Here is a 14,197-nt window from a genome sequence, read left to right on the forward strand (position 1 = left end):
TTTGATAAGGATTGCATTGACTCTATAGATGGGTTTGTATAGTATGGACATTTTAATAATATTAGTTTTTCTGATCCATGAACACAGAATATCTTAAGGTTTGTTTGTATTTTCTACAATTTCTTTCATCAAAATATTGTAGTTTGCAGTGTACAGATCTTTCACCTCCTTGGTTAAGTTTGTTCCCATGAATTTTATTGTTTTTGATGCTATTGTAAATGGGATTGTTTTCTTTATTTTTTAGATAGTTTGTTGTTATTGTATAGAAATGCAACTGATTTTTGTATGTTGATTTTTGTATCCTGCAGCTTCACTGAATTCATTTATTAGTTCTAACAGTTTTTGATGGAGTCTTTAGGATTTTCTATACATAAGATCATATCATCTGCAAACAGAGACAGTTTTACTTCTACATTTCCAATTTGGATGCCTTTTATTTCTTTTTCTTGCCTGACTGCTTTGGTTAGGACTTCCAGTACTATGTTGAATAGGAGTGGTGAGAGTGGGCACCCTTGTTTTATTTTTAATCTTAGAGGAAAAGCTTTCAATCTTTTACCATTGAGTATGATGTTAGCTGTGGGCTTGTCATACATGGTTTTTATTGTGTTGAAGAATATTTCTTCTATACTCAATTTGTTGAGAGCTTTCATCATGAAAGGATGTTGAATTTTGTCAAATGCTTTTTTCTGCATCCAGTGAGATGATCATATGGTTTATATCTTTAATCAGATTAATGTGCTGTATCACATTTATTGACTTGTGCATGTTGAACCATCCTTGCATCTCAGGGCTTTGAAATTGGGACTCATCCTAGGACTCTCCCATCCAATCACTAGATCCAAGGGCATCTGCCTCTTATATATTCCAAATTCTTCCCTTCCTCCTCAGACCCACTGTGTGATCTACTCTTTCACCTCCTGCATGTCTTTGCTTAGATGTTGTTTTCTCAATGAGGCCTACTCTGACCACGATATTTAATGTTGCAAACGGTCCCACCCTTGAGCCCTCTTGATCCCCTTATTCTGCTCTTTTGCTTTTTTCCAAGGTGCATATCCTCTTCTCACATATTTATTATGTCTTATTTATTTTACTTACTTAAAAGCTTTATTAAGATAGAATTGACATATATAACTCACTCATTTAAAGTATACAATTCGGTAACTCTTAGTATATTCACAGAGTTCTGTGACCATCACCACAATCAATTTTAGAACATTTTTATTACCCCAAAAAGAGTTCCCTTACCCTTTAGCCATCACTCTCCCCTTCCTAATATTCCTTCACTGCCCCAATCCCGCCCTAGGCAACCACTCACCTACTTTCTGTCTCTATAGATTGCCTCTTCTGGACATTTCATATAAATTGAATCATACAATATGTGGTCTTTTGCAATGTTTTTCACCAAACATAATGTTTTCAAAGTTCTGAAGCAACTGCAACATTTTTGTATTCTCACCAGCAGTGTGTGAGGGGTCAGCACCTAACAAAGTGCCTGGTACATAGTGGGTGCTCAATAAATGTTGATTGAATATATGAATGACAAAACACAGGATACAATCTATTCTTTAGTATGCTATCTAAAGGTTTTCTTGATCAGGCTCCTACCTGTGTTTCCAGCATTGCCTCTTGCTACCCAATGGCCTATAACTTTACTAACCTCTGTGCCTTCTCACATCCTGTTCCTGCTACCTAAGGTATGCTTTCCTTCCTTCTACTCAGTGTGCTGAACTTCTGCTCACCTCTAATGCTACCTCTTCCATGACACCTTAGGCAAAAATAGGTACTTTCTCGTTGTCCTTTCTACATTTGCTTAATAATTTATTTCTATTTTTATATCCCCCAGTAGTTATGTGAGTTCCTTAAGGAAAGGCACTAGATTCTGCTCATCTTTGTATCCTTAGCACTTACCCAGGGTTTGGTACAGAGTTGGTGTTTAACAAAGGTTTGTTTCAGTGAACAAACAGAGGAAATAGCAAGAACAAAACCCCAGAGGCAGGAATACAGTGGCAGGTTTGAGAAGCAGTGAGTTATCCAACTTGATTGCAAGCAGACATTGGTGAGTTGGACTATAGGTGCAGGGTCTGGAATCATCTGGTGAAGCGTTTAGACTTCATTTGGTGGCCACTGGGGACTGCTGAAGGGGAATGATGTGACTGAGGCAGGGCTTGAGAAACATTAATCCAGCGGTGTTGGATGAACTGAGAAGAGTGAAGGTAAAAACCAAGTGGAATGTAAGGAAGAGCAGAGATGTGAGAGACAATATTAAAGAATCTGTAGGGTTTGGAAAATGATTGAATTTGAAGTGTGAGGAAAGTGGAGGAGCCAAAGATGCGTCAAAGGCTTTGTATCCAGGTACCAGGCAGATGGTCAGATTGAAGGAGCTCAAACCTGGCTTACACTTGCTTTTATGTGTCGTTGTGAAGTTAGACACTTTTTAAATATAGAGAAGGAGTCTGTAAAAACACTTATTATGTACTATATTGTAGTTGCTACTTTCCAGAAAGAGAAAAGGGAATAAAACAGTAACTGTAGTCAACCAATTGGGTGCAATGATACTGTTTTCTGAGTATGTGTTGTAAACAAACAGGCTCTTCCAGAAGTGGCCATTGTGTATTCAATTCAATTATATACTGGACCAAAGTCATGAATGAGGTGCTGCGTCAGTTACAAAGGTGAATTAGTCATAGAACTGCCTCAGGGTACCAGTCTAGTTGAAAAGAGGAGTTACATGGAAGAGGGAGGAATAGATTGTTATGGGAGAGCAGACCTGCTGGTTGATGATTCAGAGAAGGCTTTATAGGGAGGAAGTGTCATTGGCTGAGCCTTCCACGACAGGTAATATTTGACATGCAAAGATGAGCAATAAGGGCATTTAAGGCATAGGGAATGGTGAGAGCACAGACCTGGAGCACGGAAAAAGCAGAACATAAATAAAAGGAGAGCAGCAAGCCTTTTGGTTTCAATAGAACATAGGCTGTGTGAGTAGGAGGAGGGAAAGTTAAGGTTGAAGCCCAATCATGGAGGGCCATATATACCCAATGAATGTTTTAGAGTTAGGTTTTATTTAGTAGGTTAGATGCTTTTCAGGTAGTGACATCAACAGAGCTGTGCTTTAAGAAAATTAACCAGACTTTGTGGAGGGGAAGGGACTGACTGACACTGTGGGGTAGTGAGAAGCCTTCTACGATAGGTCAGGTCAGAGGTACTGAGTGCTGAAGGCTTGAACAATGGATGTAACCATAGGAATGAAGAGTAAGGGACAGGTGCTCTAGAGACTATAGAGCTAGGCTCTACGGCCTTGGTTTTTTGAGGGAATACATGGGGCAAAGAAAAAATGTCAGAGCCTTAAGAGTAAAAAGTAATGCGTTATTGACAAGGCAAGCAATAACAAGTGTTGGAGAGGCTGTGGAGAAAAAGGAACCCTCATACACTGTTGGTGGGAATGCAAATTGTTACAACCACTATGGAAAACAGTATGGCAGTTCTTCAAAAAATTAGGAATAGAATTACCATGTGACCCAGCAATTCCTCTTCTGGGTATATACCCCCGAAATTTGAAAACATTCATTTGCAAAGATATATGTACCCATATGTTCATTGTAGCACTATTCACAGTAGCCAAGACATGCAAACAACCCAAGTGTCCTTCGATGGATGTTTGGATAAAGAAGATGTGATAAATATATACAATGGAATGCTACTCAGCCATAAGAAAAGATGAAATACTGCCATTTCCGACAACATGGATGGATCTTGAGAGTATCATGCTAAGTGAAATAAGTCAGAAAGAAAAGGACAAATATCGTATGATTTCACTCACATGTGGAATATAAAACAGAAAGCAACGAATGAACGAATAAATCAAACAAACAAACAAAAAACTCATTGACACAGACAACAGTACGGTGGTGGGGGGAGGTTGAAGAGGGTAAAGGGTGTCAAATCTATGGTGACAGAAGGAGACTAAATTTTGGGTGATGTGCAACAATGTAATATACAGATGCGGTATTATAATACTGTATATTTGAAACTTATATAATCTTCTTAACCAGTGTCACCCCCAATAAATTGAACTTTAAAAAAGCAAAAAAAAAAAAAAAAAAACAAACCAAACTACCGTGTTTCCCCGAACATAAGACCGGTCTTATATTAATTTTTGCTCCAAAAGACGCATTAGGGCTTATGTTCAGGGGATGTCATCCTGAAAAATCATGGTAGGGCTTATTTTCTGGTTAGGTCTTATTTTCGGGGAAACACTGTAATACAGACAGGAATTGGGAATACTGGAAGAGAAGCAGTTTTAGGAAAAAAGATGATGGGTTCTAGCTTGGATGTATTGAATATCTGGTTAAACATCTGGCTGGAGAATACCTAAGAAGATTAGAAATACAGGAGAGAACCTCAGAAGATGGTCATATCAGGGGATATAGATTTGAGCAGCTGTGTGGAGGTGCAGGTTGAAGCCTTAAAGGGGGAAGAGATTGCCAAGGAGAGAGTGAGAAGTAGACAGGAAGAATTCTGGGACAATACATTGGGGAATCTTTGCATTTAGGGTATAGGAGAGGGAGGAAGAGTGGAGGAGAGAAAGGAAAGGGGTGCTGTGACAGAAGCAGAAGCAGGAGAGTAGAGTGTCTCAGAAGTCAAGGGAGGAACATGTTCTCAAAATTGAGTAGTCAGAAATATCAGAAGGTGGCTTCTGACTGTGAGAGGCAGGAGCTGAGGTTCGATGAGTAGGCCAGGGTCAGACCATGAAAGTGCTTTCAGGGGAGAGGAAGTGTTGTATAGTAGTTAGATACAGGCTTCTTCAGGGAGCCACCCTGGATTTGATCTCATCCATACTACTCATTATCTGTTTGACCTTGGATAATTCACTTAATTTTTGCATTAATCTGTGCCTCAGTTTCCTCGTTTGAAAAATGGGCATAATAATTGCACATAACTCATGAAGTTGTGTGTGGGGATCAGGTGTGTGTGTGTGTGTGTGTGTGTGTGTGTGTATGAGAGAGAGAGAGAGAGAGAGAGAGAGAGAGAGAGAGAGATGCTTTGAACAGTGCCTGGCACAAGCTAAGTTCTATATTACAGTTCACTATTACTATGTAGCAAGCTGGGGAGTTTTGACTTTATCCTGTGGGTGACAGGGAGCCATGGACAGGTTCCATCCAACAAAGACATGGCATAATCTGAAAGCAATTTCCTCCTTTACCCAAGACCAGGTTGGAGTCTGATAATTAGATAAAATCACAAGAAAAAAGGAAGTGCTAAATATTGCAGTTAGGTCTGAAAAGGAGAGATAAGAAGCCTTGGAAATTAATTGGCTCCTAGGTCCTTGGTGAGCTCTGAGAGAGCTTCCAGAAAGTCTGGGAATGGAAGGTAGAGTATGAGGGGTTGGAGAACATGTGCGTGGCTAGATAATAAGGGCCCTATGTTTATGCTCTTTGAGTAGTTTGGCCGTACAGGGTAAGAGGATTGTCATTTAATGGGTGGCTGGGTAGCATGGTCATAGGGAGAAGGAAAGACAAGCAACAGCATAGAGGACAATATAGAGACATGTAGAGCAGAGCTTCCCTTAGTGAACCTGGAATCCCCTGAAATGATTGGCAAATGTTGGGTATGAATTAGAGTATCCAGGCATTGGTTTGGAAGTGAGGAGGATGGAGGTTGAGCTGACCTGGATTTTGGGAGGGAGGCAAGATGTGAACTCATCTGTGGAAGGAGAGCCAGATGAACACGAAGTTGGGAAATTGAGAATGTTGGAAAATACTTGGAACAGGTGTTGTTGGGAAAACGTTAACAGTGTAAGTCCAGCTGCGACAGGGTATTATCAATTTGTTGTGGAAATAACTAGTTTTCTCGCCTTTCTCTAGCACCACTTGGCAGCTGGCAACTAGAGAATACGTAAAGGTTTTGAGGTTCCAATAAAGCACCCCCCAAGTGGCCGAGTGTAGGACCCAGGCTGAATAAGGAGGTAAATGAAGCCATGAGAGGACTGTAATAATAGAGAGAGGCTGAGGACAGGGAAGGCAGTAAAAGGAAAGATGTGGAGAAGTGAGGGAAGGAAGGGAATGGCCCTAAAGATACGAGGGGGCTGTGGTCAGAGAGGGCAGTTTTAGCTTTCAAGATCTTTCTGGGAGGGCAGCTTCAATTAATGATGAAGACCAAGATGGGGGTCAGGCGTGAAGTAAACAGCAGAAGATCTTCACTTACTCATTGTGATTCTGAAGGTGTGTTCTAGGTTCAGTTTCAAACTCCTTAAAATAAATTAACCAGGCAGCACCATATGGACGATAAGGAAAGAGACTGACAATGTAGTGTAAGAAAGCTAAATTCTCATTTGCTCTAAAAGGAAGTCAGTTGAGAATATCTATTTGTAGAATTGATCAATCAAGAAATAGTATAAGTATTAAATATCTTGCATCAAAGTCAGAAACATAAGTGATTGCACAGCTTTTGCAGATGAATGGTTGCAAAAATAAGCAGGTCACTTTGGGTCTGATGTTTGAAAAATAGTCAAGGCATCTTCAGGTATTGAATTCGTGTTTATGTTTGGCCAATGTTTTGGGATTCTGCCTGGCCTAGCACATCTCTTCTGTAAGTATAGTCTTCTTGCTGCTACCGTGTTTCCCCGAAAATAAGACCTCGCTGAACAATCAGCTTGTCATGCAGGGTGTCAGGCAGGGTCTCTGGTCCTGCTCCCCACATAAGAACGCAGGATATGGCTAGGCCAAAAAGGAACACCCACGGAGCCACAAGGAGGGGAGTCATACCACTATATTCTCACTGGCGGCATCCACCTCTTGCAATCCGCGCTTGCTAGCTCAGCCACCATCCTCTTGCTAGCCCCCATTTGCTGCTAGCGTAGCCACAACAGTTATATTAGTGGCCAATGGCTCACTGGTTACAGCTGACGGCCAACTAGCCACAGCTGATGGCCATCCAATCACAGATGATGGCCATTTACTACCTGAGCCAGCACCTTTCCACATGAGGCCGAGAGCCTGGAAACTGCACTCCTGGCTCTGTCCACACAGAGCTCTAACGCATCTTTTGGAGCAAAAATTAATATAAGACCTGCTCTTATTTTACAGTAATATAATACCTGGTCTTACCTAACATAATATAATATAAGACCCAGTCTTATTTTACAATAATTTTTGCTCCAAAAGACTTATTAGAGCTTATTGTTCAGCTAGGTCTTATTTTTGGGGAAACATGGTGGGCAGGTATGCGATGGTTGAATAGTAAAACCCAGGAAGGCTTTGGGGTCTACGCTTCTCCCTAATGGATTTTCATCTTTGACTGGCATCAGGAAATTATCCTTTTAGTCAATAAACAGTCAGGGTGAAGCCTTGTCTGTTACTACAGTGCACCAGAAAATGCCATTTGGGGAGAACAGAGGCAGCTGGCTAGAGAACACAGTGCTCTCAGATTGGAGAGGCAGAAAGCTTGGGGGTGGAGGGCAGAATGGGGAGGTGGATAGAGAGGAAAAGGAGAGACAGAAGAGAGGCGGAGAGAGCAATCAATGTCCCAATCCACTATTTTTTCCTCTTCGTTGGCTTCTCCAGTTTCACCCCCCTCCATGCTTAGTCTGAACCCAATTACAACGTTGCCGGGAGAGAGTTCTCCCTCACCAACAAGCAATTCTCCATGATACCAGCTGGGTGTGCTACACATTTCTGACACTGTCTACCAGGAGGTAGCAGCAGATTTGCAGGCGAAAGGTTCACTCCTACAAGACTTCCTGTTCCTCTTCCACTTCAGACACCAGTTGCAAACTCAGGTGCTTCTGACTGACCATAATTTGGAGGTTCCAACCACCTCCTCCTTGGATTTGACTAATTTGCTAGAGTGGCTCACAGAAATATTTTACTTACTAGATTCCTGGTTTATTATAAAAGGATATAACTCAGGAACAGCCAAATTGAAGAGATGCATAGGATAAGTTATGGGGAAAGAGTGTTGAGCTTCCATGCCCTCTCTGAGCGTGCTACCCTCCCAGAATCTCCAAGTGTTCACTAACCTGGAAGCTCTTTGAACGCTGTTTTTTTGGGTTTTTAAGGAGGCTTCATTACATAGGCATGATTGATTTAAATCATTGGACATTGGTGATTGAACTCAATCTTCAACTCCTCTCCCCTCACTGGAAGTCTGGGGGTGAGACGGAAAGTTCCAACCAGTTTTGCCAGTATGGGACTCTACTGGGCAGTCTTTGCTCCAGGACTCCACATGTCCAGGCTGAGACTTTCTCAGGGTTGTACTTCACTTTAACAGTCTTCCTCTCAAATCCTCCTTTCCTCTCTCTCTTCTTCCAGAGTGTCACACCTGCATTACCACCTCTTCCTGCACTCTCCCTTTTATTCTATAGGTGTTTCCTCCCATGAGTCTCTTGCATGTCTAATTCTGTCTTGGCATCTAAACTAACACACAGGGATGTGACAGGACCTTAAAGGCTGTTGTGAGAGTTCAATATGTATGTGAAATGCTTACAACAGGGCCTGATACACAGCAAGTGCTCTGTAAGTGTTAGCTGTTATTATTATTTTGTTATCCTTCAGATCTCAACTTATATCTTACTCTTTCCAGGAAACTTCTCAGATCTCCCTAGACTGGCTTAGAAACCTCTCCTGAGTGCTTCATCAGCATCCGGCCTGTACTTCTGTTATATTGCATTGTTTTCCTGTCAGTTTTCACGTTTAGACTGAGGATTCAATGAACAATGGAACGTTGTTTTGTTCACTGTTGTGTATCAGTGTCTAATGTTGTGTCTGACTCATGGTAGATGTTGAATTGATGTTTGTTAAATGAAAAGGACGGTTTAGTGGAGTCTTAACATATGAGTGCTATTTGCCAAATGAATGAGGGATAGGAAAGAAGGAATTGTAGAGAATTGTGTACCGAGGCATGAAAAGCCTGTATTTTGTGGGGTGCTGAAAGTTGCTTTTTATGACTGAAGAGTAAAGTGCAAGGAGGTATGGTGAAAGAGAAAGCTAAGGAGGGAGGCAAGGGCCAGAGCACTGGGAAAGCTTTAATGGCAAGCTCTTGCAGGCCTCTGTGATGTCCCAGCGGGCCCATGCCCATCTTTGACCTCCCCTATGTCTTTTTGAATCATATGTTAGTTCGGGCAACACCAAAAAATGGTGGATGTTTCTCTAGAACTACATATGGAAATGTAGGCATCTCTGAACATTCATTTCTTTTGAAGAGGAAGGGGGTCCCCTCACCATGTGGCTGTACTGGCTGCCTTTATGGGCCTGTACTACCTTCTGCGCTGGTACCGGGAGAGGCCGGTGGTGAGCAACCTCTGAGACAAGTATGTCTTCATCACGGGCTGAGACTCAGGCTTCGGGAACCTGCTGGCCAGGCAGCTGGACCTGCGAGGCTTGAGACCTAATATAAGACCTGGTCTTATTTTACAGTAATATAAGACCAGGTCTTATGTAACATAATGTAATATAAGACTGGGTCTTATATTAATTTTTGCCCCAAAAGACGCATTAGAGCTGATTGTCCAGCTAGGTCTTATTTTTGGGGAAACACGGTAGTTCCAAGTATGGAGTAGAATCCTTTTCAGATGTTCTGAGGTAATGCTCTTAAGTTAGAATAAAAACAACTATTGAGCACTTAAACATGTCTTAGGCCTTGTTTTAATTACTTTCACCTACATTATCTTATTTTATCACTCCAAAAATCTTGATATTTAAGTATCTTTCTCAAAATTCACCTGCCACAACCAGGACTTGGCAGAACTGGTTTTGACCCCAGGTCTTTGTCTCCTGCCACCACATCACACTTTAATTCTCAAGATTTATTCTTCATAAAATTTCATTTCTGAAGAGAGGATAACTTCTTTTTTTCTTAAAGTGAATCTGTCCTTGTCTCTGCACGGTGACTCTCTTTCTCTCCCAGTCACCTGGTACAAAATATTTCTGCACACACTAGTCGGGGCTGACCTTAGGGAAGTTTCCCTTGGAAATAAGCTGTGACTATTATAGGCACCATGTATTAGTTTCCTATGGCTGCTGTAGTAAATTATCACAAGTAATTTACAGTGTCTATTGTCTTAAAATAACACATGTTTATTCTCTCACAGTTCTGGAGGCCAGAAATCTGAAATCAGTATCACTGGGCCAAAATCAAGTTACTGACAGGGGCATGTTCCTTCTGAAGGCCCTAGCGGAGAATCGGTTACTTGCCTCTTCCATCTTCTGGTGGCTGCCAGCATTCCTTGGCTTGTGGCCACATCACTCCCATCTCTGCCTCCATGGTTACTTTGCCTTCTCTTCCTCTGTTAATCTTAATCCGCCTCTGCCTCACTTATAAGGATAGTTGTGATTGCATTTAGGGCACACTCATAATCTAGCATAATCTTGCCATGTCAAGATCTTACTTAATTATACTTTCAAAGTCTTTGCTAGATAGGGTAACATTTACAGGTTCCGGGGATTAGGACCTGATGTCTTTGGGGGCCATTAGTTAGCCTACCACATGCCATGACTGGTATACCTCTATTATAGTGCACATATTATATTACCTGCCTAGGAAGGGAAATAGGGAAATAACTGAGGAAATTACATGAGTTGTTACCATGGGCAGGCACCTCTCCTGACTTCCTGTCTACCCAACATCCTGTCTACCTCCACGGGGCTGCTGCCTGCTGATCTACCACCACTCGCGACTGGTCTCTTGGACTCCTTGACTCATTCCCAGACCAAAAGCAAAGATATGTCCTTTCAACGTTCAAATCACTATTTAGTCTCTTTAGAATATTTCAGTTTCCCTTAATTATGCTAAGGATAAACAGGGAAAGGAAGTGGGGTCCCACATTGAGTTGTAATTCTAAAGGGGAATGGAGATGTTGCGGGGTGGGAATAATAGTGAGCGAGCTGCAAGGGGAAGTGCAGTGTAGAGGGCACAGGCACACCTGGCGTGCATAGACCCTCTTCTAGAGCATACACAGGCACTTGGAGGATCTTTTTCTGAAGCCTTTAACTTGGCAGGTTTTAGGTTGGGGTTTGATAAAGGGAGGGTTTTCCTTTAGAACAGTGGTTCTTAACCTTTAGTGTGCCTCAGAGCCACTTGGAGGGTTTGTTCAAACAGATTGTTGGGGGTCACCCCTGAGTTTCTAAGCCTGCACTGGGGCCCAATAATTTGCATTTCTAACAAGTTCCCAGATGCTGATGATGCTATTGATTTGGGGCCCACATTTTGAAAACCATTCACTCCTTTAGAGGATCATGATGCTTTGTGTTTTACCTTCTTGTGGACCATTGTTTCTAACATTTCTCCTTGGCATGAGCTGGGGCTTCATCTTCTCCAGCAAGTCTGCTTGAACCTATAGATTAGGGAGCACCCCTCATCACTGTCCTAGAGCACCTAGAGTATACAGTGAGCGCAATATATGGTGCACAATGCCATCTTACTTCACTCGATGAAGGCAACACTTAGCCCAGTGCCTGGTATATACTCAGCCCCTAATAATTATTTTTGGAACTGTTTATTAGACTAACCTGAATATTTTGGAATGACCAATGACTGGTAATTTAATTCCCACATCATATTCCATTAATGGTCTCTTGTAGTCTTTGTCACACTGTAATTTTTCACAGGCTTATGTTTTTGCACTGCCTGTTATTCCACTGTTCCGCTTTCTTTGCTCAGAAATTTCCTCTGTATCCTTCAAGGCTCAACTGAAACATTTTCTTCTCTCCGAAGCCTTCCCTGACAACCTCAGAAAATCTGTCTACATCTTTCCCTCTACTAATGTAGCCCCTTAAATACCTCTCCTTTATAATTCTTTTGAGTTGTATTGCAATTATTTGCTTACTTATTGGACTCACCCACTGTGAGCTTTTTGAGGCGAGGAACTGAGTCTTAATTTTCTGATATTGTACATGTAAAACACTGAGCACACGAGCTGCCATAAAAATGCTAATTTTCTTCATTATTGTTTGTATTCTTCATGCCTCCAGCATCCAGCACATGGCAGGTACTTAAAACTCTATTAAAAGAGTGGATGTAGAATTGAATGGTTATTGTAGTTTTTATAATCATATCCCAATTGTTGGACCTAGGGATGTTTAAAATTTTAATTTTTTTCCTATTTCATTATTTTAAAAAATATTTAGTAAACGTGTTTTTGTAACCTGTTTTGTTTTGTTTGTTCTCTCAGAGCATTGAAATTGTGGTATCTTTCAATCAAAGGAGTTAACTTGAGGGTTTTTTTTTCTCAGGCATGACCTTCGACATTTTGGGGTGAAGATCAGCATAGTTGAACCTGGCTACTTCAGAACTGGAATAACAGACTTGCAGGTGTCCTTAGCAAAAGTGAAGCCAGTCTGTGAAGAAGTCCCTACGCATATTAAGGAGACCTATGGAGAGAAGTGTTTTGATAGCTGTGAGCTTTTCTTTTTCTAGGATAATGGACAACTTTGCATGAGAAAGGGAAAAAAGGACTGGTGGAGAAGAATTGGCGGATCCTTTGAGAACAGAGCTCCTTAAACAAAGCCTTCCGGTGCAGAAGGGGTTTGGGAAAGTACCAGTGCGTTCAGGGCTGGCTTGTGATGGCTGTTGTGGCTAAGGAAGAGGCCATATAGACAGCCTAGGGCCAGGGCCTGCCCTGCCCTATCACTTATGGGCCTAGCCACCTGAGAATTAAGGTAGAGGCATGGAGCCTCTGGGTCTTTGAGACAGGGTATGCCGGGTGCCCCTATGAAGTTTGGCAGGGTTGGTGTGGGAGATATGCTTAGCTAAACTGCAGCCTTCGATATTGTCTACCCTTTGGTAACAATGGGCCTAGCCACAGACACCATGTCTTCTTGTGAGAGGAGGGAGGGTGTCGGTGGGAAGAGGTAAGTGGGTGAAGCCGAGGCTTGTAGGGCCCTATCGGCTATTCCCAGAGACTGAACCTCATGTGCAGGCCATGGGAGCCTTGTGGGCATGAGATGGTTCATTTCATGTAAGAATGTCATTCTGATGACTTAGCAGAGGAGGCAGTTTGGGGGTGGAGGCAAGGCAGTCCTTTTGGTAGAAGCAGGCCCTGCTTGCTGGTGTGGGGCTCTACCTTCCCAGGGATAGGGGTGCTTTTTCTTCACATAAAGAAGTCAGCAGCTTGCCAAGGCCTAGGAGAGCCTCTTTTCCATTTCACAAAAAGGTTGTGTGGTAGATAGAAGCATTCCTTTTTGGGATGATATCTTTGGGTGATATTGTAGTACAGAGGAAAGGAGAAGGGGAGTGTGTAGACAGAAGACTCCTGACCTGCAGCGCTATCTTCTGGGCCTGTGAGGGTCAGGCAGGTTAGGGTCATTATCAACAGAGGAGAGAGAGAAACTGCATCAAGGAAAGGCTGACACGAAATAGTACCTGAGCCTCTCAGAACACATAGGCCGCTGAGGAACTACAGTTCCCAACGTGCCAGGGGCCAGCCATTGTTCTAAGTTTTTCCCCACCTAAAGTTTTAAACTGTCTATTAGGGAATTCCCCCACCCCCCCTTGCGGGTACATGTAGTTTGATAATAAAAATCAATAGGAAAGTAGAATTTCCTAAATGACTATATATAAAAAAAGGGATATATGTATTTCATGATATAAAAGGAATGAAAATTGTCCATATATCTATCTATGAATTAGAACAATCTAGATCAGTGCTGTTTAATAGAAATATAATGAGAGCCACATATGTAATCTTAAATTTTCTAGTGCCACTTTTAAAAAAAGGAAAAGAAACAGGTGAAATTAACTTTAATAATATATTTTATTTAATCCAATATATCCAAAATACTAGCCTTTCAATATTTATTATCAATATAAAAGTTATTAATAAGGTATTTTATATTCTTTTTCCTATTAGTCTTTGAAAATTGGTGTGTATTTTATACTTACAGCACAGCTCAACTTGGACGTTAAATTTTCCCAGGAAATACTTCATCTATTTAAATTAATAAAATTTATAGTTGCCAGCAGCATTATTCATAATAGCCCCAAAGTGGAAACAACTCAAATGTCCATAAACTGATGAATAAATACAATGTGGAATAGCCATACAGTGGAATATTATTTAGCAATAAAAAGGAAGTACTGATGATACACGCTACACATGAATGAACCTTGAAAACATTTTGCTCAGTGAAATAAGTCAGTCACAAAATTCCACAATGTATGATTTTTTTTATATGAAATGTCCAGAAAAGGCAATCCATAGAAA

The 14,197-nt window shown here is 41.5% G+C and overlaps 1 long non-coding RNA gene across 1 annotated transcript in view; it reads left to right on the top strand.

Moving 5' to 3' along the window:
- Positions 1-13,702, top strand: part of LOC308502912 — a 17,453-nt gene extending 3,751 nt beyond the window's left edge. Inside the window, exon 3 of the long non-coding RNA XR_013994107.1 lies at positions 12,228-13,702. This is a non-coding gene — a long non-coding RNA (uncharacterized lncRNA). The remainder of the gene's footprint in view (positions 1-12,227) is intronic.
- Positions 13,703-14,197: the final 495 nt, after the last annotated feature.

This window comes from Rhinolophus hipposideros, assembly GCF_964194185.1.
Source record: "Rhinolophus hipposideros genome assembly, chromosome: 9".
Taxonomy (NCBI): domain Eukaryota; kingdom Metazoa; phylum Chordata; class Mammalia; order Chiroptera; family Rhinolophidae; genus Rhinolophus; species Rhinolophus hipposideros.